Source organism: Asparagus officinalis, chromosome 5, assembly GCF_001876935.1.
Source record: "Asparagus officinalis chromosome 5, Aspof.V1, whole genome shotgun sequence".
NCBI lineage: Eukaryota > Viridiplantae > Streptophyta > Magnoliopsida > Asparagales > Asparagaceae > Asparagus > Asparagus officinalis.
The window spans coordinates 11204701-11232642 of NC_033798.1; the positions used below are offsets into that span (position 1 = coordinate 11204701).

The following is a 27942-nucleotide window of genomic DNA, read 5'->3' on the forward strand; positions in this document are numbered from 1 at the left end:
TTAGACTCGACCAGGTCCCAAACCTCACGAGTAAGGTCATGAGCCTGAACCGGCCCGGTCCACGCCGACCCCTAACTAAATCCAAGTTACCAGACGCAGCATAAAAATAGGAAAATGATAGGGGCACACCCCCAACCACAACCTCAACCACACCCCCTCTCATTCGCTACAGTACACCGGGTCCCACATGGGATTTTAAAAATTTAAATCCTCATGTGAAGCCCGATGTACTATAGCAAATAAGGGGGGTGGTTGATATTGTGGTTGGGGGTGTGCCCCTAGTGCCACCCATAAAAATATTAGTCACTTTTTCTCTCAACTAAAGTAGTTCCTTGGCAGCCAAGGGCTCTCGCACTTGCTCTTCCTTTATATGTATGGGCAAACGCATCCCCTCCTCTTCGCCGCCGCCGTCGCCCGACCTCAAATCGTACGGCCGACGCATCGCCTCCGAGCGATGTAAACACAGCAAACCCTCAGCCTGCCAAAACGCTCGCCTCCTCCTCCCTCGAAGCTCCACCTCAACTGCAGAAGCTGGCGGGGCCCACTTCCATGCGACCCCAGCGTCTTCCTAGATGGCCGCGGGCAGGGCGCTCCCTCCGTCGTCGCCGACTGCATCCGTAGGTGGTTCCAGAGGACGCGCTGAGGGAGGCGAAGGGAGGGACAGGCGATGCGCTGGTCTGGTGGGCCAGATGTACTATCATGGCTTACGGTTGCGGAAGAACGAGCCAAAGGTGAGATCTTTGGTTGGGGTCTTGTTGTCGATTGGTTGATATTAGGTTTTGCTGAACCCCAAACCCTAAAGTTGCATGCATTTTATCAACAATGTTGTGACATATTGAGATAATGAACTGAAAATTCCTCTAGAAAAGGACTGCAAAAGAAAAGTTTGGAAATTTATATCTGTCAACTGTCAAGATGTTCTATGAAGGTTAATTTTTTTGTAAAATTTGTGGAAAAGGCAAAACAGTAAGACCTAAAAATTAGCAGGCAATTCTTTTGTTTTTTGCTCCCAAAATTTATACCTTCAGTAGAACAAATCACCCCTCGACTCGTTTCTTAGCACTTACTGGACTTATCGCTCCCATCGTATTCATCCTTCTCAAAATGCGAATCTACGTGCGATAAGTGCTATCAAGATAGTTGAGAGCTAGGAAGTCATAGACGAAAGTATAGATAAGGGCAGTTATCTACAAGTTCTCCTTGTTGTTTAGTTGTGTGTGTGGTGGTTCTTCTTGTGTGAACGCATTTATTGTGGGGACCACGAGCTGGAAAAGAATCCGCGTGAATGAAGCATCCAGCGGACAAAAAGCCAGCGGACAACTCCCTAGCCCACGTGACTTACCAAGGCCCACCCGAATTCATATATATATATATATATATTTGTGATTTCTCCTTAGGTTTTTTGGGTGAGCAGGCAGGGGGAAATTCGTGGCTGCGGCAGAAAAAGCAAGGACAGAGTGCACGGACTTGTTTGCGGCTGCAGAGGAGAAAAGGGTGCGCAGGAGGTTTAATTTGGTCCCTTCTTTAGGGTTTTGTGCATTCTTTTGTAGAGAGATTTTGTGAGGGATTTGAGAGTTTGTTTGAGGGGAACCACGTAAAAATTGGTTGTACTGCTATTTGTGTGATTTGTAATAGCTTTTAGGATCCCTCGACAGGTCAGTCCTAGAACTGATGAGAGGAAGAGCCGATATCTCACTTGGTTGAGATATCCGCTTCAGATTCTTGTTTCCTTGGTGCGACAGGAATTCTTATTGCGACCTGACTCTCTTGTTGTGCTGTCGAAGTGCTGCCGAAATTTTCGCTGTGCGCAACAAGTGGTATCAGAGCCCAGATTTCAGATCTAGGGTTTTTTTGGTGGAGGAAGATTCTTGTGTGAAGCTTAGTTCTTGGAGTTCTCGGCTTCGGTGGAGATAGCATTAGGAGTTGCCGTTGGAGATTTCACTTTCCTCGTGTGGATAGGAGATCTATTTAGAATCCGATCTAGGGTTCAGTTGGGTGGTTCCTAATTCTATCAAATTTGTTCTTTCTCTACAATTTGGAGTTAGTTCGCAATGGGAGGAAGAAGGTGAAAGCAGCAAATCGATGGTGAGTACAATACAAGTTGGTTTTCAGAACACTAAAATTAGTATGGTGAAGTATGACGGTAAAATCAACTTTGATTTGTGGATGAGCGACGTACAGGATGCGCTCAATGCTCAGAATTTGGAAGAGACCATCATGGTCCATGAAAAGCCACCTAAATATGAAGAGGCGGTATGGGAGAAGATGAATAGGAACGCTTGTGGGGGTGATCAGGTCCTGTTGGAACAGGAACTGAAATATGGTGTGATTGGGGTGACGTCTGCAATGAAGATGTGGGAAATTCTCAACAATAAGTATCTCACAAAGAGTGTTGAGAACAGGTTGCACTTGCTGCGAAGACTCTTCAGATTTCATATGTCCAGAGGTACCTCGCTAGCAGCTCATGTGAACAACTATACTAAGTTGTCGGACTTGACAAATGTTGATGAAAAGATATCAGATGAGTACAAGGTGATTATTTTATTGGGCTCCTTACCGGATGAGGAGTATGATACCTTCGTGCTCACTTTGTTGAACGGGAGATCTTCTATCAGCTATAGTGAAGTGACTAACGCTTTGACGAACTACGATTTGAGGAGGAAGGATAAGGAGACTTCCCGCGCTAGTATTTCAGGAGAGGCCTTGTCGACGAGAGGTAGAAGTCCATATCCGAAAGGTGGTAATAGAGGAAGGTCAAAGTCAAGAAGCCGCCACCAATTAGCAAAGAACCAATGTGCATTCTGCAAGGAACAGGGATATTGGAAGAGAGACTGCCCGAAGCTCAAGGAGAAAGAGAATGGCAAGAAAAATGGCCCAAAGGCCAATGAGGTGAATATTGCGAAAGGCGATGATTCCGATGATTCGTGCTTTTCTCTACTGATTACTCCGGAGGTGAACCATGTGGATGCATCAGATTGGATGCTTGATTCCGGCGCTACTTTTCATGTGACCCCTAGGCGAGACTGGTTTGCATCTTTTGAGAAAGTCGACGGGGGTGTTGTTGTCATGGGAAATGATCAATCCTGTGGCGTTTGTGGGATAGGTACCGTGCGGATTAGGATGCACAATGGAGTAGTCCATGAGTTGAAGGTGGTGAGATTTGTTCCTCAACTGAAGAAAAATCTTATCTCAGTTGGAGCTTTGGAGGCGAAGGGATTCAAGGTGACTTTCGAAAACGCTGTAGCGAAAGTTACTAAGGGATCATTGGTGGTGATGAGGGGAGTCCGCAATCAAAATTTGTATTATCTGAAGGGAAGCACCGAGATTGGCCAGGTTGCTTCGGCTATTTCAGAAGCGGACATGAGCAGACTTCGGCACTATAGGTTGGGGCACACAGGTGAAAAGTCACTGCAGGCATTGTGCAAGCAGGGACTATTGAAGGGAGCCAAGAGTGGAAAGATTGAGTTCTGTGAGCACTGTGTTCTTGGCAAGAAAACGAAGGTGAAGTTCGGGACTGCCATTCATCAGACGAGGGGCATCCTGGACTACGTGCACACAGACGTTTGGGGTCCCACCAAGACTGCATCACTTGGTGGTAGACATTGGTTCGTCACTTTTGTAGATGACTATTCTAGGCGTTGTTGGGTGTACACCATGACGAAGAAGAGTGAAGTCCTAGATTTGTTTGTGGAGTGGAAGAAGAGATTAGAACTGTAGACTGGGAGAAAGATCAAGACGTTGCGATCCGACAACGGTGGTGAGTATACTTCTGACCCCTTTCAGCAGCTATGTCGAGACGATGGCATAGAGAGACACTTCATAGTTAGTCATACACCGCAGCAAAATGAGGTGACAGAGAGGTTGAATCGGTCTTTACTGGAGAAGATCCGATGCTTATTATCGCAGAGTGGTTTGGAGAAGATCTTTTGGGCTGAGGCACTTACGTATGCGAGTCACCTCATTAATAGGCTGCCTTCATCTGCGATTGAGGGGAAGACCCTTATGGAGAAGTGGTTGGGAAAGCCAGCACACGATTATGACCAGCTTAATGTATTTGGGTGCCCTGCATATTATCATGTTAAAACTGATAAATTAGAACCTCGAGCTAGGAAGGCCATATTTGTAGGATTCAAGCGTGGTGTCAAGGGATACAAGCTTTGGAATCCAATTGATAAGAAGATTGTGCTGAGTAGGGACGTCACGTTTGATGAAGCTTCTATCTTGAAGCTTTCCAGCTCTCATCAGGTGGAGAGCGACCCGACAGAGGAGATATCGCAGGTGGTGAAGATCGATGCAGCTTCACATTGTCCAGATGGTACAGTATCCATGCAGGTGCCGACTGAGGTGACGCCAGGCGAGCACGACGGTGACACGGAGGATACGAGTACAAATGTGCAGGATCAGGAACCGACGGCTCAGGTTCAGGATTCGATTGCGGCTCGGAGACAGAGGAGAAACATACAGATGCCAGCACGGTATGCCGACACAGTTGCGTATGCACTTCCGGTGGAGAGTATCGATGAGTTGGTGCCTACTACATTCAGAGAGGCCGAGCAGAGTTCGGAGGCTGATTCGTGGCAGGTGGCTATGCAGGAGGAGATGGAATCTCTTCATAAGAACGATACATGGGAGCTTGTTAAGCTTCCAAAGGGGCGGAAGGCAATTTGGGTATACACGAAGAAGGAGGGCATTGAAGGCACTCCGTTGAGATTCAAGGCTAGGTTGGTTGCGAAGGGCTATGCACAAGAGGAAGGAATAGATTATAATGAGGTTTTCTCTCCGGTGGTGAAGCACTCTTCGATTCGGATTTTGCTAGCTTTGGTGGCACAATATGGATTAGAGTTAGATCAGTTAGATGTGAAGACGACATTTCTTCATGGTGATCTTGATGAAGAAATATATATGACTCAGCCATTGGGATTCCGAGCTGCAAGGAAGGAAAAATTAGTTTGCAAACTGAAGAAATCGCTATACGGTTTGAAGCAGTCTCCTCGACAGTGGTATAGGCGATTCGATGGTTTTATGATTGGTCATTCGTACACTCGGAGCCAGTTTGATCCTTACGTGTATTTTCGCAAGTTGAAAGGAGGTGCGTATATTTATTTGTTGCTCTATGTCGATGACATGTTGGTTGCCTCTATTTCCAGGTCGGCTATAGATGAATTGAAAGTTCAACTTTCAAATGAGTTTGAGATGAAGGACTTGGGTGAAGCGAAGCGCATTTTAGGGATGGAGATCGGCAGAGACAAGAAGAAGGGCAGAATTTGTTTGACACAGGTGGCTTATTTGAAGAAAGTTCTACAGCGATTCCATGTTAGCATGGATACAAAGCCAGTTGGTGTACCTTTGGGAGCCCATTTGAAGCTTTCAGCTGGTCTTTCACCAAAGTCAGTTGAAGATCGTGAGTTGATGTCGAAGACTCCATATGCGAGCGCGGTTGGGAGCTTGATGTACGCGATGGTATGTACGAGACCAGATTTATCACAGGCGGTAAGCATGGTATCGAGATACATGCACGATCCAGGAGTGGGTCATTGGGACGCCGTGAAATGGATTTTAAGGTACATTCGAGGTACGCTCAATGTTAGTTTGGTTTATGAGCGGGACACTAAAGGTGGGCAGTTATGCATTTGTTATGTTGATTCGGATTATGCTGGGGATTTGGATAAGCGCCGGTCTACGACAGGGTATGTGTTTACTTCATGCGCGGACGAAGCACATTGATGTTCGTTATCACTTCGTTCGGGATGTTCTTGAAGATGGCGATGTGGAAATTGTGAAAGTCCACACGAAGGATAATCCAGCGGATATGCTCACTAAGGTGGTTCCGAGCAACAAGTTTGATCATTGTCGAAACTTGTTGCATATTCGTGATTGTTGAGGCCGATGGCGGCCATTTGAGTGAACTATGTTCGGCTTGATTCCTTGGGCAAGAGGATACATAGGCAGTCTTTACGATGCAGCCGGTTTGGATTAGTTGATTTTGATGGGGGTGAGATTGTTTGGACTCTCGTTCGGGTTCTCGACTTGTTGTGGATTGAGTTCGTACTGGACACAACAAGTGGGACACCGTTGATTTGTGAATTGCACTCGTGTTTGGTTCTTCTTGTGTGAACGCATTTATTGTGGGGACCACGAGCTGGAAAAGAATCCGCGTGAATGAAGCATCCAGCGGACAAAAAGCCAGCGGACAACTCCCTAGCCCACGTGACTTACCAAGGCCCACCCGAATTCATATATATATATTTGTGATTTCTCCTTAAGTTTTTTGGGTGAGCAGGCAGGGGGAAATTCGTGGCTGCTGCAGAAAAAGCAAGGACAGAGTGCACGGACTTGTTTGCGGCTGCAGAGGAGAAAAGGGTGCGCAGGAGGTTTAATTTAGTCCCTTCTTTAGGGTTTTGTGCATTCTTTTGTAGAGAGATTTTGTGAGGGATTTGAGAGTTTGTTTGAGGGTTTAGTTTGTGAGTGATTGTAAACCCTAGTTGTAATCTCTCCCTCTATTAGTAGATCTCCCCCTCCTTGCCCCGTGGACGTAGGCAATTTGCCGAACCACGTAAAAATTGGTTGTACTGCTATTTGTGTGATTTGTAAAAGCTTTTAGGATCCCTCGACAGGTCAGTCCTAGAACTGATGAGAGGAAGAGCCGATATCTCACTTGGTTGAGATATCCGCTTCAGATTCTTGTTTCCTTGGTGAGACGAGAATTCTTATTGCGACCTGACTCTCTTGTTGTGCTGCCGAAGTGCTGCCGAAATTTCCGCTGCGCGCAACAGGCATATGTACCCTTGTTTCTTTTTCCCTTTTTCCTTTGTGCACTGTTTATCTCATGATATTTTGCGCTTGATATTATTGGATACAAATGGGGGAAAAAGTAAAAACTTTCCATCTCTATTAAGACTTGAGAGAGGAAGCACACATTGTTTTCGTTTATGAGGCGTATAAACTTTTCCCTTACGATGTTTTTGATTTTTGTTCGTAGGGATATCTAATGGCTATCTTTTCTCTGGCTGAGTACTATTGGGTAAAATTGTAGAAGGGCCAAAAATGGGAAGATAGAGAGAATGTGAAAGAAGGGTAAGGGAAGGATAGTCAGGGAGCATTATTTTCCTTTATGAAGTGTACATACATAATTTTGTTCCCCGTTTTGTTCATGTAGGCTGGAAGGTGGGTTTCCTTTAGGACATGTGTACTCTTTTTTCAGAATTATATTTAGGCTCTGTTTGCAAACTATGTATATGGACTGTGATAGAGCAACTTTTTTACCTTTATCAACTTCGTATTACTTTTTTACCATTCAGATTTTTTTTTCCTCTTTGTTTAAAGGATATAATTATGCAGGATGACTATTTTGGTGATATCTATGTTCAGAAAATTTCTTTCATGTGCATGGTGCCATGACATTTTATATACTTTTTATTTCATCATGTATTTTTTTACACGAGTGGATTCTCCTGTTTCTCCCCACTGGTTTTGCAATTTCTTCCAGCAAGTTTTTGGTTATTTCAATTTGGAACATTTTTGTCATTCAGGCGAAGGCTTGGATTAGCAAAGTGTCAAAGTATCGACCTTCAGTATGGAAAGTCAGCAAAAAAAGACCAGGTTTGCTATCTCTCTCATAGTTGCATTAGAAACTTATTAATTATAAATAGAACATGACAGCACAAAGTTTGATTATCCTATTTCCTTAGGGAGGCAACACTTACATTGCTAGCAGTGTTTTTTTTTGGGGTCTGATTACTGTTTGTCTTTACAAATTTTTACTAGGTTATAATGCAAGTGACTCAGATTCTGACGAAGTAGAGAATGACAATAATCGATGATTCAATTTGATTGGAGTTTATAAAGAAATGTAGGTGAGTTTGGGCTATGTTTCTTTTGTTTATATTTCCTTGCATCTTCTTACTGTGTTTCTGTGATACTTTAACTTTTGAGTCTTCAGACTGAAACATAAGCAATATCTTGGTGATATTAAATGTTCCAATACTTTTTTTTAAATCAAAATGTAGCTTTTGCAATCAGAATGCATTTTCTCTTTCCATATAACTACTTCTTTTAATGTGTCATTTATCTGACACTGCTTATTGACTTTTGCTTATCAGTTTTGTTGACTAAGTATGACAATAGGGAATCTTTCAGTTGCTATGCGGGAAAGGGGGGAGGTTTTTTTTTTGTGTGTGTGTTTGGTGGGGTGGGGGGGAGGGGTGGGGGGGGGGGGGGTTTGGGGGATTCTGCTCCTGAAGTTTAGAAAAGATATCCAACCTCAAGAATAACAAAACCCCCTGCTAAGAACGTGAGTGAGAATCATTTACTTCCAAACTGGAACCCTTGACATCAGGCAAAATTTGTATATTAATTGGTTTCTTACCGGAAGACAGTTGTTCAGCTCTTTTGAGCTGAGAGATTCCTTGATTAGATGTCGCACGTAGTTGTACCATGCTCATGTTCATCATTCCTTAAACCTAGGGAAGGCAATTTCTGCCCATACCCATTTACCCACCCAGCCCGCCTACCACGTAGCCCGTCCAAAACCCACCCATTTAGTTAAAAGGGTCTAATTGGGCGGGTTCATTTTAATCCACACTAAACGGGTACTAAATGGGCGGTGTATATGTGCCCATTTGCCCGCCCGCGTTCCCAGAAGAAAAACTAAATATAGGATCCAAAAAATGCCCATTTGCCCCCCCGTCAATCTCTTCCTCTTTCTCTCTGGCGGCTTCCCTCCTCCTCCCGCTCTATGGTATGCGCAGTACTTTGGATCCGTCACTTTGCTAGCCCCTTCTTGATCCACGATCGCCGACAACTGGATTTTGTTATTCTCCAACAGGTATTTAAAGATGCCGGGAACTTCGTCATCTTTGAAGGAGTACACTTTATGAAATCTTGGCTCCGAAGATTTATGCTTCTGGGGCCGTTGTTGCCATTTCCCCCGAGATTGTTGTGGTGCTTGTTGCTGCGGCTGTTGCTGAGGTTGCAATTGGAAAGTTTGATTAGCTACAACATTTGATCAAAATTAAAAAATAATTTGTATGTGTTCTTTGGGAATGTCATGTTTTTAGAACTTTTGTTGGGAGTGGATTGTGAGTGGAATTACAATTTATTTCTATTTATTTTTGAGAAGTTACAGCTGCAATTGACGTTCATACACGTATAAATTGTTGCGTGCAAACGATTTTTTTCTTTGAGTTCCAATTTGTATCGCAATTACAATTGTACATACTAAAATAAACTGCTATAACTGGTCTAAAATATGTGTCCCGACAGTTCATCGCCTTGTTCCGGAACCTTTTGACGAAGGTATCAACCAATTCTCCGTCTTTTTGCTTCTCGTCAAGCAACGACCCGATGGATATCTCGGTGTCGTCATTGAAGAAGTTAGCGAGGAATTTAGTCTCCATGTCATCCCAGCTATTCATGCTTCCTGGCTTGAGGCGGTGATACCAATCGAAAGCAGCTCCACGAAGAGTGCCAACGAAGGACCGTACCATCAGAGGCTCATTACCAGAAATAACCCCCAGGTGTGATTTGAAGTAAATCAAATGCTGAGTGGGTGAACCCATCCCATTAAACGGTGTAACAACCGTAAATTTTGATACGTAATTAAATAAATTTTTCTAGTATTTAAAATATTATATTATATTAATACTTTTCCTAATTTCTGGAATTTTCTGAGTTTTCAAAATAAATAAATAATAAAATATATAGTCCTGAAAGTATTAATTCTGTGAAATATTAATAGCTATAATGAATATTTTAAATAATTATTTTAACTATTGATACTATTAGAAAAAAAAAATTTATGTAAATTTGAGCTTAGTCCATTAGTACATATACACATATATGAAAATTTAGTTGTTATATTATTATTCTGAATATCTTGCAAATATATGTCATAATCTTCTCCCTCTTAATTTCCTCTAATTTGAATTTGAATTCCTTCCAAATTCTTTTCCAATCAATCCCCTAATCACTCTTCAATCACCTCATAATCAAGTTTATTCTCATACCATACTAGCCCACTTGATTCCCGTGATAAAATCTCTCTCTTCCATATTTATTTCATTCCTTTTTACTCCATAATCATTTCCCTCTCCTTAATTTCCTCATGATTTTTCGTTGGATATTCCCCTGATTCCCTCAACCTTTATTCCCACGTTTTCTCCCATAACCCACGCCTGGTCTTAATCTCTCTTATTTTAATATCACACAGCAACCCCAACTCTCCTATATTAATCAACGTACAACAGCCCTCCTCTCCTCGTTATTCACGCCACCTCAAACCAATTATTCATCCTAACCCCCTCCCACGTGCTCCTTCTTCCTCCCTTCATCTCTCTCAAACGAACCCAACATCCATCAGCCCCCTTCTCCAACCGGTGCAGCCGCGAGCTCCTCGCACCGCGTCGCCGGCGAACCTCCACCACAACCGCGCCCTCCCCTGCTCCTCCGCGACCACGAACTCATCTTCTCTGACCTCCTCCTCGTCAACCTCCCACCACCTCCAAGCTTGCGCCGCCAGTCCCCCCACCGTCAGCCGCTTCCGACGAGCTCTGACGACCAGCGCCTCGTCTCCGCCTTTGTCAACACCTCAGTGATGTTGCAGCCTCCGACGCCACACCGAGCCGACGTTAGCACCACCCGATCAATGCCTCCATCGCACGCCACATGTTCGACGATATGCCAACGAAGATCCAGTTGTAGAACCGCACACCAACAGCCCCTGTCGAACCCGTTGAGCCTCTCAGTGATGACAACTGTCGTCATCGCCGTCCCCAAACATCGCCATCACCCTCTCGACGGCAAGCATTTTTGTCTTGCTCTTTGTTGAATTCGTTCTCATTATTATTATGCAAGCATCCTTCCTCAAAGTTCTTTTTTTTATATAAAATTTTTTTTTCTTCATGCCAACATTTTTCCTTGCATCTTAGGATTTTTCTTAGTTAAAATTCTTGTGGGGTTTTTCCTTGATTTATAACTTAGCCATTCATTATATATTTCATATAGTTCATAGCCGAGGCAAACAATAGCATCACAAATATGTGCACAGTTTTAAATTTTATAACAAGTAGATAGGCTTTCAGCAGACATATAAAGAAGTGCCACGTGCAGTAATAAGGTTTTAAATTATACAATGTACAAGGCACGGTTAGGTCTCACCACTGTAGTTATGTGTTTAATAATACACATGAAGTGACCGCATCCATGTGTAGGTTAGTTATTGTAGTTCTACAGTGTTCACCTGGTACAATATGTATTTATAAAAGCACACGCCAAGTTGGTCAAGTGCATTAATCAATTTATATTAGTTGCTTCACTTTAGTGTCTTGCCAGAGCTTAGTGACTTAGAGCTCTAAGCGGTTTGAGTATATTAATAAACTTTGTCTTAAATGATAAAAGCTCACTAGAAATAATTGCTAAGTGTAAACTAGGTATGAATGGCATGTCGGTTTCCTATGGTGTGTCTGAAATATCATGGTTAGATAAAAACTCGGTGTATACATATACTATTTATCTGGTTTGATACTTTGCTTTGACATGCATGATCCTATGGAAAATGTTGTTGATTGACCAACCTTTGTCTTCCAATAGGAGAGACTGTGCATGAAGACGACTTCGGTTAAAAATATGATTTATAAGCGTGCTTTCATAGCATGGCTATGTTCTCGATATCGACATCCCGATATGAGATTTTTCCTTGGCTATTTACTATTATAGCATCGACTAGACGATGCACCTATCTTGATTTGGACATGTTCTGGGTCACGGTTATTGTCATAGTTTTACAGAAGTCGTTCCACGGTAACTCTGTGGTTAGTGCACAACATTTCATGCACAGTCATATAAATTTTAATCGTGCTGCTGCTGCTGCTGCTGAAGTTGCTGAAGCTGCTGAATGGGCCATAAATCCCTCCCTTTTGATCTTTGTTTCCTGGTCTTTTCTTTCTTCTGTCATGATCCTGTTCATGCCTGAACATTTGAAAGATGAGAAATAAGTAGACTATGGTTGTGCTACTATTTTGTTTATAGACGAACTTACTACTCTTCTAGTTTATCAAGTAATTAAGTAGATTGTCCTTACTAATCGTGATCGTGTTGCTGATAGTTATGATGGCGTTTATATCAAGTTATTGATCTTATACAGATCCTTGCATACCTTGTGTTTTCTATCTTAATTCATTTAAATATACTCGCAATTTTTTTGTTATTGATCTTTAGGTTTTTGGTTTGGAAATTTGAGGTTAATTTTGCAAATGTGTGAGGTCTGTACTTTTATCCAGGCTTGTAAATGGTTCAATCATGAATTTGTCTGTATTTGTTTTTCTTTGTTTATGTTCCTATCTTTGTTAGTATTTTATCAAAAGCCCCAACAAGTTTGCAAAAAGCTCCCAAAAAGTTTGCAAAAAGCCCACAATAGTTTACAAAAAAAACCCTAAAAGTTTACAAAAAACACCCCAAAAGTATTATACATATATATGTACTATAGTTAAATGGGCAAATGGGCGACCCGTTTATTAAATGGGCGGGTAAAAACCCGCCCATTTAAATAATGTTAAATGGGCTATAAATGGGTAAATGGGCAAAACCTGCCCGCCCATTTATGGCCCGCCCATTTAAACCCATACCCACCCATTTAACATCTCTACTTAAACCATCATTACCTTTTTGCTTTCCTCGTATCATTTCCATTCTACATGTCAACAACATATGGGGGATAGTTAGTTATATATTAAAGGGTTTTTTTTTCATAGTTACCACCATTAAAATAGGGCCATTCTAAAAAACCACCTTTCATTGTAAATTTATGCATAAACCACCTTTAAACTACTAACCACCTTGAATCACTTTTCAGTTAAGTTTTTTTTGTTTTGCTGTAATAATTAGCTATCAAATTCCTAGTATAGTAGAAAGATGATCCTTAATTGAGGTTAGATGGGTCAATTACAGAGAAAACATAACTGTAAAATGGACTCAGATGGTTGATTTTCAACAAAAAATCCTTTAAAGGTGGTTTACGTATAAATTGGCAAATAAAAAGTAGTTTCTGTAGAATGACCTTATCTTAAAGATGGTTTCCAGGAAAAACCCTTTATTAAAACATAAGCAGTTGTGTGCTTTTCTTTTGTTACATGATCGTCTTTTCTGAATTTTGATTCATTGTTGATAGCCAAGTCATGTATTAGTGTCTGTATGGATCAATATTTGAAATTGTTATGCAACTCTAATTGTAGAAAGCAAAAGAAATAGAATAAGTCACGATAGATTCAAATGCATAGTAGGATTGTTTATTTATTTATTTGTTATTATTTTGAGGGATTGGCATTAAGATTTTTGAAGCAGCTATGCCTTAATAAGATAAAGACTTCCTTGTTTAGAGTTGTGAAGAGGACAAAAAGCTTCAATATTCTCTGAAATTTAGCTAGTGTATATGTATATCTATATGGGGAAATTGCTTCAGTATGGTTAGCACCAGTCTTATTGAGGCAATCGTCCTGGGCATGCCCGATGCACTAGGTGATGTAGGTTTGTGCAATTGCGCTCCGCACCGGAGGCGGGGCTCTGCGGTCTGCACTTTCATGAGGCGCGTGCCTTCCTTGCGTCTCATGAGCGCATTGCGCCTGAGGTGGGGCGCACCAAAGCATGCGCCCCAGAAATGGTTTTTTGAACTAGGTTTTGGGTATCAAACCTGATATTTTCTGAAACCCAATTGATTCTTTAGGGTTTTGCTTTTATTTTTCTGCCTCTCTCTCTCTCTCTCTCTCTCTCTCTCTCTCTCTCTCCCTCTCTCTCTCTCCCCCTCCCTCCCTCCCTCCCTCTCTCTCTCATTTCGACTGCTCGCCACTCCCTTTCTCCCATCTCCGGTGACCAACGGTGACGCCACCGGCAATTTTAGAGAAGCCACCGGCGACCACAACTCTGGGCAGCTGTAAATGTATGCTTTTTTCTTCTATTTTTTCTGAAAATATACTATTTTCTTGGTTTCTTTTTTAATCTTTGGTTCCTTTAATGACAATCTACTTTTTTTTGGCTCTTTACACATGTTTTTTTTGGTCAATGAAAAAATGTATTCATTATACCAAGTATGGAAAATTTAACAGTACATCAGTGTCACTCTTTGACATCAAGAAGTCTGGTAGAAAAAAACCCAGACTTAACAACCTATAAGCTCTCTATATAGTCCCTAACATGATTTGGGATGTTATCATTCAAAATTTTTTCATAAATTGTAATCTTGACTACACGAAAAAGCTTATCAGGGTCTCTAGCTTTGTGCTGGAATAATCTGAGGTTCCTCTCCTGCCATATTAGATAGACAGCTGCCGACAAAGCCATCCTCTTCAATTTTTTTCTTAAATCCAATCCCTTTTAGATTACCATACCATGCTGTTAATTGATTCCACTTGCAAATTTTCCATCTATAGCCAAGCCAATCCATGATCTTATTCCAAACAGTTGCAGAGTATCGGCATTCAAAATAGAGGTGCTCACAGGTTTCCATCTGATTGGAGCATAGAACACATTGGCTGGTATTTAATAATCTCATTCTACACAGTCTATTTTGTGTTAACAGCCTGGAAAGAGAGGCTAACCACAATATAAAGGAGTGCTTAGGATAATGTCATCCTCCCCAAATAGTTTCAGACAGAATAGTAGGAGGAGCTTGCTGATTTATCTTCCTGTAAACTGAAGAGATACTAACTGAATCATTGACACAACATCCAGCAACAACATTTAGAAGATTATCAACATTTCCAAATTTTCCTATCAACAAATCCCTCACTCTTAGTAATTGCTTCCACATCCATGAATCATTATCTTTTAATTGAACTTGCCAAATGTTATTTTGCCTTAGATAGTTTCCATGCACCCATTTGATCCAAAGTATGTCTTTTTTGAGATGAATCAACCATAGGAGTTTAGCAGCAGAAGCATAATTCCATACCTTTGCGGAAAAAACTCCAAGTCCTCCATGCTCCAGATCCTGGCAGATAGAAGACCAAGATACCAGGTGAATTTTATGCCCCCATAGGAATTCAACACACATACTATCAAAGTATCAATTTTCTCAAGCACTTTGATTGGCAAAATGTAATTACTTGTCCAGAAAATCTGAATTCCTAGAATGAGGCGAAGCGCATTCTAGGGATGGAGATCGGCAGAGACAAGAAGAAGGACAGAATTTGTTTGACACAGATGGCTTATTTGAAGAATGTTCTACAGCGATTCCATGTTAGCATGGATACGAAGCCAGTTAGTATACCATTGGGAGCCCATTTGAAGAATTACTTGTCCAGAAAATCTGAATTCCTAGAATAACTGACTTTATCAATTGCAATCTGCCTGCATAGGACAGAGTTCTTCTATTTTGCCAGTTTTGAAAGTGTTCTGAAATTTTATTTATTAGTGGAGAACAATCCAGCCATGAGAGCCTCTTTGAGATAAGAGGAACCCCCAAATATCTTATAGGGAGAACACCTTCTGGGAAGTTGAGATAGGAACTTATCTGAGCTTTCAAATCATCATCAATACCACTCATATATAATGAGCATTTGGCAGAGTTTGGTTCCAGACCAGAGACTTGGCTGAATTCCTTAAGACAGTCATTTAATCTTGAAACTGAGTTCATGTCAGCCTTGCAAAATAACAGAAGGTCATCTGCAAATAGTAGATGAGTAATCTTCATTCTTGAGCATTTGGGATGAAATCTAAATAATCTGTCTTCTTTAAGAAAGTCCAGTCTCCTTGATAGATACTCCATTCCAATTACAAACAGGTAGGGAGATAATGGATCTCCTTGTCTAAGTCCTCTTGCACCTTGGAAATATCCATGTAGTGAACCATTGATTGATAATGAGTACTTGGGAGTTTCTTTACACATGTTTAATACATCTAATAGACTCTTTTTGATGTTCTAGGCATCTAGTTTACTCTTTTTTGATGTTTTATTTCTACAAAGTTTGAGAATTGAGATATTTGATTGATTCTTGCTACTTTATTATCCATCTCTTCATCTTTAACCTATAAAAAGAAAAAAAGTAATTAGTGACTTAGTATAAGTGTGCAACTTTAAAGTCAGTTAAAGTAACAATGATATTATGGAAAAAATTGTTCATATATAGATGAAAGATCTCAAACATCTACTTGAGTGTCTCTCTGAATTATAACTTCAAACAAGTTCATGCTAACTAGCAATTAACAGTACTAACTCGTAAATTATGAACAATCATATTTCATACTTGTATATCATATGTTGGGAAAGATCTGTTTCAGGTGCGCACATCGCTTTAGTCAGGCGCGCGCATCGCAGTAACCTTGCGCATGGTGCACATAAGGAGGCTTTGTGCCCCGCTTTGCACCCCGCTTTGCACCTTGAGCCTCGATAACACTGGTTAGCACTTTCACCATTGGTACACACCTCTTTAGTGCTCATTTAGCAAAATGAACCACTACTTCATACCCATCACGCACGTAGCCGGATCTACATGGAGTAAAGTAGGGTCCAGTGACCCCACTTTGCTCCACATGTTTGCCTAACAATGTCTAACATACTATGATACACATGCACTTTAAAAACCATTCACACCGAAAAACTCACCACTGAAATGTTAGTTGACCCCACTAAAATCTTATGTTGCCCCACTAATTGTGTAGCCACTAATTGAGAGAATCGTATTTGACAATGTTACTAATGATTATGCATATATGTAATTTTTTTCAAAATATGAAAACTCGACACCAACAGTTATAAGTTCTATAATTGTATTAATTACATAGTGACAGCACTTTCTAGAAATCCTAGATCCGCCACTGATCACACACCTATGCACATACACACTTTTTCCTTTGTCCTTGCCTGGATCAGACATTAAAAAGATAATGATAAGCTGAGTATATGTATGGATATGTGGACTTAAATATAATTGTGGCTGCGCAAGTCCACTTAATAACTAAGTTTGTCTTAAACCAATTGCTATTAACTTCATAGTAGTGTACATGTTAATCTGGTGTCCCCTCACCCTTATTGTTCTGCCCCTCTTTTGTGTGTGTATGTATGTTTGTGTGTATATATGTATACATATACATATGTATGCATATACATGTGCATATGTATACATATAGGGATTTTGATAGTGATTCTTTGACAGTGATACAAGTGAGAAAGATTGGGTCTTGTTGGACCTTTCAGTCCTCAAGTGGCAAATGGAGATGGTTAGATATATCCTCTCTTCAAACTCCGCTCTTGCGAGGAGCGAGGAGAGTTAAACCTTTATATTCATGCCGTAATCATCTTCGGACTTCAGAGGAGGGAATGAGATTCGTTAAGGTTTTTATATCACAATTTGTTTGAGGAGCAATTCATGATTTATGTACTTAAAACTCTCTTATACCATGTCGTTATATTAATGTTTTTATTACGGATACGGCCATTCGTTAACTTGGGTATTAATTGTTTTGCAGTTCTCGCGCTGATCGCTGGCTCATAAATATCCTCATGGCTGTACTAGTGCAATGCCTTTTTTGGGGTCTTTTCCCCCTATGAATCAAGGAGTTGTGCTTTCGATTATATATGACTACTGCAGATTTTGATAGCTGAAGAAAGTTTAATTTGTCAAAGTTGTAATTAATATTCCTCTACACTTCCCAAATATAGGAAACGTAAGTCAGTTTTGGCATTTTGATGCTTTCATGTTGCTTACTATGTCGGTGAGCATATTTACTAGTGATTCTTGTGGCTTACAAACTAGTGATGGAGGAGATTGATAACGAGAGAGTGTTTTAAATATTATTTAGCAGCCGAGATTGAATTATGTCCAAATGCCACTAGTTCGGGTATGATTGTTGATGGCAAAGAAGTTGAACCTGTCCAATGCTAGACTTACGTCAAAACTATTTCTTTAGTTCGCTCATTTGATGTTAAAAAAAAAGTTTACGTTTTCCTGCAAAATCCATTTTAAATTTAACAAAATTGTGATGAATTCATTAGAAGTTTTTATAGAATTTTTTGAACGATTTTTCTAGCAAAGATAGTTAAAACGGTTAGAATGAGGAAGTTATTATCTAATCTAAGCAAAGAAGAAGTTTTTCAAAAAAAGATCATCTTACCAGGTAGTATTCTTTGTGAGCTATTATCCTTAAAATATATTCCCATAAAATATAAATTTCGATCCTCCAGGTCCATGACGCTATTACCTAATCAACACCTACCCTTGTCTTCATCTTAGTTGTAAGATCCTTCATCTTATTAAATGTCAATCAATTTGTCTTTTGTTGTTGTGGGGAGACTGAAGTGAAATCGTATGAGCTAAGAGGCATCAATCCTTGGATTCACGTAAAAAGTTACAAAGTTTAACGGCACAAGAATTGATATCCTTTTAATTCATTACTAGTACTTTATTACGTGCTAAGCACGGTTTTATCGCAATTCACCGATATTCTATCGTGTTCCAATCACTTGTTTCCTAATAGAATATAAAAAATTGAGTGACATGCATCCCTTTCTAAAGCACGAAAAACCTCTCTGATTGAGGTTAAAAAATATATCCCTGTTTGGATTTTATAATAATGTTCAAATTATATAATGCTATAATTAAAATTGACATCATTTAACCCAAAATTTTCATACGAAATGAATAAACTAGAGAAGATCAAAATATATCAAAATGCAATAATGTTAAACATGAACACTTAACATTTATTTTGCAAAAAATACAGGTACAATTGTTATATCATAGAAATCGCTAAGTGTAAATCTTACTCTAGAAAGCGACACACGTATGGATCAACTGGACATCAACCTGACCCAAGTCTTATAAAGGCCAGCTCGAAAGACGTCTTCACTTCTCATCATTCAGAAAGCCGACTCGAAAGACGTCCTCACTCAAACCTTCTTAGATATCCGAGGCATCCTCGCTCAGCAAACTGAGTCAAGAGGCGTCTTCACTCGACATCTCTTGAAGGATCAAGACGAAATGCACTCCTTCTCAAATCTAGCAACAATAGCCGGTCACTATCACATTAATAAACATAGTCAAAGCCATCATTACATCTCTCCTGGAGTCATAATGACTAATCGGATTGTGCCAGCGCCGCAACCCCTCTGTTACTGTCACAATAAATACAAGGGTGATTTGGACTACCTGCTGCCAACACTTGTAAAATATCAGCTGATTAAGCTGAATGCTTGGATTGTGGTAAAATTACAAAAATACCCTTCTAGATCTAATATAAATAGACATGTTGCCTACTGCATGAAGGTATGAAAAATTCCTCACACTTAAGAGAACTAAATCATTTTTCTCTACTTTAGATCACAACTAACTTGATCATCGGCGGAGTCATCGAAAAACCCAACTCTAGTTCTCTAACGTATTGCATATATACAAGACTCTCTTCCACTTAGCAATCAGCAGTTAAAGGAGATTAAAGGACCCTAAATTCTCCAAAATCCACCATAAATCCCACTACTTAACTTTTAACATCAACAACAACGATGTTAAGGTGATTGTGTGAATATACTGTGAATAAGGGGTTTTCCGATATCGATACCTTAAATCTTTCATATTTTTAAATTAGTGACCCAAATTATCGAAATTGCTATTTATATATATTCATATTCAAAACCAGTTCCTCAAATAATTGAGATTACAATCAAGTCCCCCCAACTCTCATAACTATTTCAAGTTATAATCCCTTAAATTGTTACTTCTACTCTTGCTTTGAGTCACTTAGTTTGAATAATTTAATAGACATGCGATTTAATAGCAATTTCAATGATATGAGGTACTTATTCTAAAAGCAACACAAGAAATAGGAGACCTAAATAGTAATTTCAATGATTTCAAACACCAACTTTAAAATATAAAGGACTTAAAGAACTACTATTGAAATAACATATAAATTAACTTAATTATAGATAATTCACAAATTTTCATCCCTTTGTGACTTTGAATTAAATGGGGTTATGTGTAAAAACAGTGTAACTTTTTGGGTCATTGTTGAATGAGACCCAAAAGATGACATTCTAAATACTCATACGCCTCGTTTGGTACGCGAGAATGGACATAAGTGAGAATGGAATGGAAGAAAGAATGGAATGGATTGTATGTGGGAATGGAATGGTCATTCCCATTCTCATGTTTGGGTACTTTTGTAGAATGAGGCTAGAATGAAAATCTCGTTCTCATTCCCATGTTTGGTATCACTTGTCCACAAGTGAGAATGGAATCGCATTTTCTAATAATGTTCTTACAACAACATATATTTTTAATAAGATAAAAATAAACATTAATGATAATAACTAAACAATTTTATTTATGCATATGTTATACTAATTTCTGTGCATGTTATACTATTGCGCATGTTATCTCTCAAGTGTATGTTCTATTTATATTTTTTAAACAATACTCACTATTTCTTAGTCTTAAAAAATTAAAGAAAAATAAATAAAAGATTATCGCATCTTTCATAGGTCCAAAAAAAATATAAAGAATGATATCCACAGTTGATGCATATTGCATATGAAAAGGATGTCAGAATTACTAATGTGGAAATCAGTTGATTAATAGGGGTATAATTAAAAAATAAATAACTGATTTGATTCTCTCTTGAATGGGAATGACCATTCCCTATCTTCTCACTTGGAATGCCCATTCCCACAAAAAGTGAGAATGGTCATTCCCTGGGAATGGTCATTCCAACATCTAAAAAGTTGGTTTGTTTGGTATAAAGGAATGAGAAGTGAGAATGTCATTCCATTCCACCTCATTCCCGCCTACCAAACGAGGCCATAGAAGACATATCGATCACATAAAAAAAACATTAATTAAAACATAAAAAAAACAAGTACATTACTGGATGAAACTACAATGATGGATTATTACAAAAACAACAACAACAACAACACAAATATATAATTTAACTGCAATAATTATGATAGAAACAAATGTATGGAAAATAATAAAAGAAAATAAAAATAAAAATAAATTTAGTACCTGTGATGGTTCAAAATAAAGAGATCGCCTCAAACTGCAAATCTAAAAGACTTAATTTCTCAATCCTGAAAAAATAAAAAAAAGTAAATTTTGTCAGATAGAATTAGCTATATTCTACTTATATTTAGGAGTCAAGGTCTGAAAGTTAAGAGCAATGGCTGTAAGAAACATTAAGAAAACTTAGGTGTAAAATGCAATAATTTGGAACTTAACTCAAGAGGTATATTTTCTAATTAATGTATAATGCAACATTTAAAAAATACATATAGAACTTTTAAGAGATACAATTACAATATGAACTCTAAACTCAAGACTTTTTTATGTGAAACCGCGAGGGTTTTATTTGTGAGATTCTTTTGTAAACCCTAGTTGTATTCTCTCCCTCTATTAGTAGATCTCCCCCCTCCTTGCCCCGTGGACGTAGGCAATTTGCCGAACCACGTTAAAATTGGTTGTACTGCTTTTGTGTGATTTGTAATAGCTTTTAGGGTCCCTCGACGCGCAGTCCTAGAGCTGACGAGAGGAAGAGCTAATATCCTACTTGGATAGGATATAGGCTTCAGATTCTTTTTTCCTTTGAGAAACAAGAAGTCTTATTGCGACCTGACTCTCTTGTTGTGTTGCCGAAGTGCTGCCGAAATTTCCGCTGCGCGCAACAAGTGGTATCAGAGCCCAGATTTCAGATCTAGGGTTTTTTGGTGGAGGAAGATTTTGTGTGAAGCTTGGTTCTTGGAGTTCTCGGCTTCGGTGGAGATAGCATTAGGAGTTGCCGTTGAAGATTTCGCTTTCCTCGTGTGGATAGGAGATCTATTTGGAATCCGATCTAGGGTTCAGTTGGGTGGTTCCTAATTCTATCAAATTTGTTCTTTCTCTACAATTTGGAGTTAGTTCGCAATGGGAGAAGAAGGTGAAAGCAGCAAATCGATGGCGGGTACAATACAAGTTGGTTTTCAAAATACCAAAATAAGTGTGGTGAAATATGACGGAAAAATCAACTTTGGTTTGTGGATGAGCGACGTACAGGATGCGTTAAATGCTCAGAATTTGGAAGAGACCATCATGGTCCACGAAAGGCCACCTAAATATGAAGAGGCGGTATGAGAGAAAATGAATAGGAACGCTTGTGGGGTGATCAGGTCCTGTTTGGAACAGGAGCTGAAGTATGATGTGATTGGGGTGACGTCTGCGATGAAGATGTGGGAAATTCTCAACAATAAGTACCTTACGAAGAGTGTTGAGAACCGATTGCACTTGCTGCGTAGGTTATTCAGATTCCAGATGTCCAGAGGCACCTCGCTTGCGGCTCATGTGAACAACTATACGAAGTTGTTGTCGGACTTGGCGAATGTTGATGAGAAGATATCGGATGAGTACAAGGCGATTATTTTGTTGGGCTCCTTACCGGATGAGGAGTATGATACCTTCGTGCTCACTTTGTTGAACGGGAGATCTTCTATCAGCTATAGTGAAGTGACTAACGCTTTGACAAATTACGATTTGAGGAGGAAGGATAAGGAGACTTCCCGCGCTAGTACTTCAGGAGAGGCCTTGTCGACGAGAGGTAGAAGCCCATATCCGAAAGGTGGTAACAGAGGGAGGTCAAAGTCTAGAGGCCGTCACCAACTAACAAAGAACCAATGTGCATTCTGCAAGGAGCAGGGACATTGGAAGAGAGACTGCCCGAAGCTCAAGGAGAAAGAGAATGGCAAGAAAAAGGGCCCGAAGGCCAATGAGGTGAACATTGCGAAAGGCGATGATTCCGATGATTCGTGCTTTTCTCTACTGATTACTCCGGAGGTGAACCATGTGGATGCATCAGATTGGATGCTTGATTCCGGCGCTACCTTTCATGTGACCCCTAGGCGAGACTGGTTTGCATCTTTTGAGAAAGTCGACGGGGGCGTTGTTGTCATGGGAAATGATCAATCCTGTGGCGTTTGTGGGATAGGTACCGTGCGGATTAGGATGCACGATGGAGTAGTCCGTGAGTTGAAGGAGGTGAGATTTGTTCCTCAACTGAAGAAAAATCTTATCTCAGTTGGAGCTTTGGAGGCGAAGGGATTCAAGGTGACTTTCGAAAACGCTGTAGCGAAGGTTACTAAGGGATCATTGGTGGTGATGAGGGGAGTCCGCAATCGGAATTTGTATTATCTGAAGGGAAGCACCGAGATTGGCCAGGTTGCTTCGGCTATTTCAGAAGCGGACATGAGCAGACTTTGGCACTATAGATTGGGGCACACAGGTGAAAAGTCACTGCAGACATTGTGCAAGCAGGGGCTATTGAAGGGAGCCAAGAGTGGGAAGATTGAGTTCTGTGAGCACTGTGTTCTTGGCAAGAAGACGAAGGTGAAGTTCGGGACTGCCATTCATCAGACGAGGGGCATCCTGGATTACGTGCACACAGACGTTTGGGGTCCCACCAAGACTGCATCACTTGGTGGTCGACATTGGTTCGTCACTTTTGTAGATGACTATTCTAGGCGTTGTTGGGTGTACACCATGACGAAGAAGAGTGAAGTCCTAGATTTGTTTGTGGAGTGGAAGAAGAGATTGGAACTGCAGACTGGGAGAAAGATCAAGACGTTGCGATCCGACAACGGTGGTGAGTATACTTCTGACCCCTTTCAGCAGCTATGTCGAGACGAGGGCATAGAGAGACACTTCACAGTTAGTCATACACCGCAGCAAAATGGGGTGGCAGAGAGGTTGAATCGGTCTTTACTGGAGAAGATCCGATGCTTATTGTCGCAGAGTGGTTTGGAGAAGATCTTTTGGGCTGAGGCACTTACATATGCGAGCCACCTCATTAATAGGCTGCCTTCATCTGCGATTGAGGGGAAAACCCCTATGGAGATGTGGTCGGGAAAGCCAGCACATGACTATGACCAGCTCAAGGTATTCGGGTGCCCTGCATATTATCATGTTAGAACTGATAAATTGGAACCTCGAGCTAGGAAGGCCATATTTGTAGGATTCAAGCGTGGTGTCAAGGGATACAAGCTTTGGGATCCAGTTGATAAAAAGATTGTTCTGAGTAGGGACGTCACATTTGATGAGGCTTCTATCTTGAAGCTTCCCAGCTCTCATCAGGTGGAGAGCGACCCGACGGAGGAGATATCGCAGGTGGTGGAGATCGATGCAGCTCCACATTGTCCAGATGGTACAGTATCCATGCAGGTGCCGACTGAGGTGACGCCAGGCGAGCACGACGATGACACGGAGGATACGAGTACAAATGTGCAGGATCAGGAACCGACGGCTCAGGTTCAGGATTCTATTGCGGCTAGGAGACAGAGGAGAAACATACAGATGCCAGCACGGTATGCCGACACAGTTGCGTATGCACTTCCGGTGGAGAGTATCGATGAGTTAGTGCCTACTACATTCAGAGAGGCCGAGCAGAGTTCGGAGGCTGATTCGTGGCAGGTGGCTATGCAGGAGGAGATGGAATCTCTTCATAAGAACGATACATGGGAGCTTGTTGAGCTTCCAAAGGGGCGGAAAGCAATTGGTTGCAAGTGGGTATACACGAAGAAGGAGGGCATTGAAGGCACTCCGTTGAGATTCAAGGCTAGGTTGGTTGCGAAGGGCTATGCACAGGAGGAAGGTATTGACTATAATGAGGTTTTCTCTCCGGTGGTGAAGCATTCTTCGATTCGGATTTTGCTAGCTTTGGTGGCACAGTATGGTTTGGAATTAGATCAGTTGGATGTAGGTGGGCAACTATGCATTGGCTATGTTGATTCGGATTATGCTGGGGATTTGGATAAGCGCCGGTCTACGACGGGGTATGTGTTCACTTTGACCCGTGCGCCGGTGTGTTGGAGATGCACCTTACAGTCGACGGTGGCTTTGTCTACGACGGAGGCAGAGTATATGGCAGGTACGGAGGCTGTGAAGGAGGCTATTTGGCTTCGAGGACTTTTGGAAGAACTTGGTATATCGCAGCGATCCGTCACTATTCATTGTGATAGCATGAGTGCTATCTATTTGGCGAAGAATCAGGTTTTTCATGCGCGGACGAAGCACATTGATGTTCGTTATCACTTCGTTCGAGATGTTCTTGAAGATGGCGATGTGGAGATTGTTAAAGTCCACACGAAGGATAATCCGGCGGATATGCTCACTAAGGTGGTTCCGAGCAACAAGTTTGATCATTGTCGAAACTTGTTGCATATTCGTAATTGTTAAGGCCGTTGGCGGCCATTTGGATGAACTACGGGAGGCTTGATTCCTTGGGCAAGAGGATACGTAGGCAGTCATGTTTGATGCAGTCGGTTTGGATTAGTTGATGGGGTGAGATTGTTTGGACTCTCATTCGGGTTCTCGACTTGTTGTGGATTGAGTTCATACTGATCATAACAAGTGGGACATTTGGTTGCTTTGGTGTCGGCTCAGTTTTGGGAAAACTTCACCGAGGTGGAGAATTGTGAACGTGGGGCAGTGGACGCGGTTTCACAACTGCGTGAGTGGACACGGATGCCCACGAAATTCGGTACCAGGCCCACCCGAAGAAAAAGCCTATATATAGGCTTTTGTTTCCTAGGGCAGAGAAATAGGCAAGGTTTTGTTGATTTTTCGGCTGGGGGTTCTTTTCGCGTGCAGTACAAAGCAAAGAGCTTTGATTTTCTTTGGAGGCTTGGCGCAGGAGATTTGATTCTTTTGATTGGCGGCTGCTAGTGCAAGGACTTGTTTCGGTGCAATTGTTTTGCGGCTGCAGGTGTTTTGTGTGATTTGTAATAGCTTTTAGGGTCCCTCGACGCGCAGTCCTAGAGCTGACGAGAGGAAGAGCTAATATCCTACTTGGATAGGATATAGGCTTCAGATTCTTGTTTCCTTTGAGAAACAAGAAGTCTTATTGCGACCTGACTCTCTTGTTGTGCTGCCGAAGTGCTGCCGAAATTTCCGCTGCGCGCAACATTTTATAGCACCTTTGGCACACACATGAATCGAATCCAGACCCCCAACAAAGGAGCGACATGGTTTTGTTATTTAACCAATTGGTCTGCAAACTCTAAACTCAGACTTAATAGGTCTTAATAGTCCAATTAACAAAATTCTTCAATATATCATACTCCCTTTAAAAGCACGAGTTTAGGAAAATCTTTCAATGGTCAATATTACCCTTCATTATTTTGAATATTTTATTTATATCTTAATCTATTCTAATCATAATTACATCAGATCATAATCCTACGTGAACTATCTATAGCTTAATAATTTAAAAAATAATATTAATAAAATATAAAACATCTTTATGGTATTAGTTTGTTAAGATAAAGAAATTATACGTAGCTAACATACTATAATACATGAAGTATTGCAAAAAAATCCTAAAAAGTTTTAAAATTGCATAAAGTATCCTAAAAGGTTTAAAATTATAAAAGCCATCGTGATGTCTCAAAACTTCAAATAAAAAATATTAAATCAAGAAATTAATAATAGTTTGTGAAGAATTTAAAATTTGTAGTTAACACCATCAATGTCTCAAAAATTATAGAAACACCCTCAAAAGTTTACAAACAAGCACCGTGAAATTCTAAAATTTCAAAATTTATAAACAACATATATGAATTCAATGGATTATCATGATGCACTCAAAAAATTCTGACATTTTAAAACTTAAAATAACAAACATGAAATTAAGAAATTAACAGTAGCCTCTGAATAATATTAAAATTTTAATTAACACCTCAATATCTTAAAAATTATAGAAACACCCTCAAAAGTTTAAATTATAAAAAACCACCCTAAAATTCTAAAATTTTAAAATTTACAGACAACAAAAAATAAATTCAAGATATTACCCTCAGGCACCTAAAAAGTTAAAATTTATCGAAATCAACCTCAAAGTTACAAAAATTATAAAAAAACTCCTTCAAAATTTAAAAATTATAAAAAAAACTCTAAATTTTCAAAATTTAGAACAAGTACACAAAAAATCTGGAAACTATTAGTAGACATCTGAAATTATTTTTTTTTAAAATTAATTTATAGTTTTTAATAATTACAAAAAGCACCCTCAAAATTTTAGAGTTGTATGACATATCCTGACATTTAAAAAAATTACCACCAACACATGAAACATAGAAGTTACAACTACCAAACTTAAAATAATTTTTTTGAAAAAACTCTCCTAAAATTTTAAAAACTACAAATCACACCCTCAAAATTCAAAACTATAAAAAAGGCTAAAATTTTGAAAATTGGCAAAGAAAAGTGTAATTATTTGGTATTTTTACACATAGTAGTAATAATATATATACTTCAGTTCAACTCAAACATTGGCTTGAAGCCATTTAGAGTGAGGTCATTTCTACGCTAGAATAGTGATATAGTGATTACACAATCCAAAAGTCAAAGAAGAAATTTCTACAAAGGAAAAGTGCATAAAATGTCAAATTAACAACTAATTTATAAAATATACATCGACAAGGCATATAGTTATAGAAAATAAGGTATATATCTTCATGAATATTCCATAGTGAGTGACCAACTATAATCATCCTAATTTAAGCATAAATAATTATTATTTTAGTTGAGTGACCAACTATAATCATCCTAATTTAAGCATAAATAATTATTATTTTAGTTACTAATTTGATACGCGTAACTATGGAAAATTTAAGCATAAATAATTATTATTTTAGTTACTAATTTGATACGCGTAACTATGGAATAAATCTCAAGAAAAAATAGGAACTGAGATTATATTATCCTGTAGATAAATAAATAAATGTTGTTAGTGCTCTTCTTTATATTAAACTTAAAAATAATAATTTAAATTATTAAGTGCCAAATATTAGTTGATGTGAGAAAGTAAAGTAATCTATGGTCTATATACATATACAATCAACAATCAAACGTATTAAAATTATGATGACCATAGTCAAAATTATATAGTGAGTTCACATTAACTATAATTTATAAAATAAAGTACATTAAAGACAAAATC

The 27942-nt window shown here is 39.7% G+C and overlaps 1 long non-coding RNA gene across 1 annotated transcript; it reads left to right on the forward strand.

Annotated features, from left to right (window-relative positions):
• Nucleotides 681-17801, forward strand: LOC109843028. Its single transcript, XR_002247485.1, has 4 exons — nt 681-731; nt 7530-7599; nt 7765-7853; nt 17455-17801. It is a non-coding gene; the product is annotated as an uncharacterized LOC109843028 (long non-coding RNA).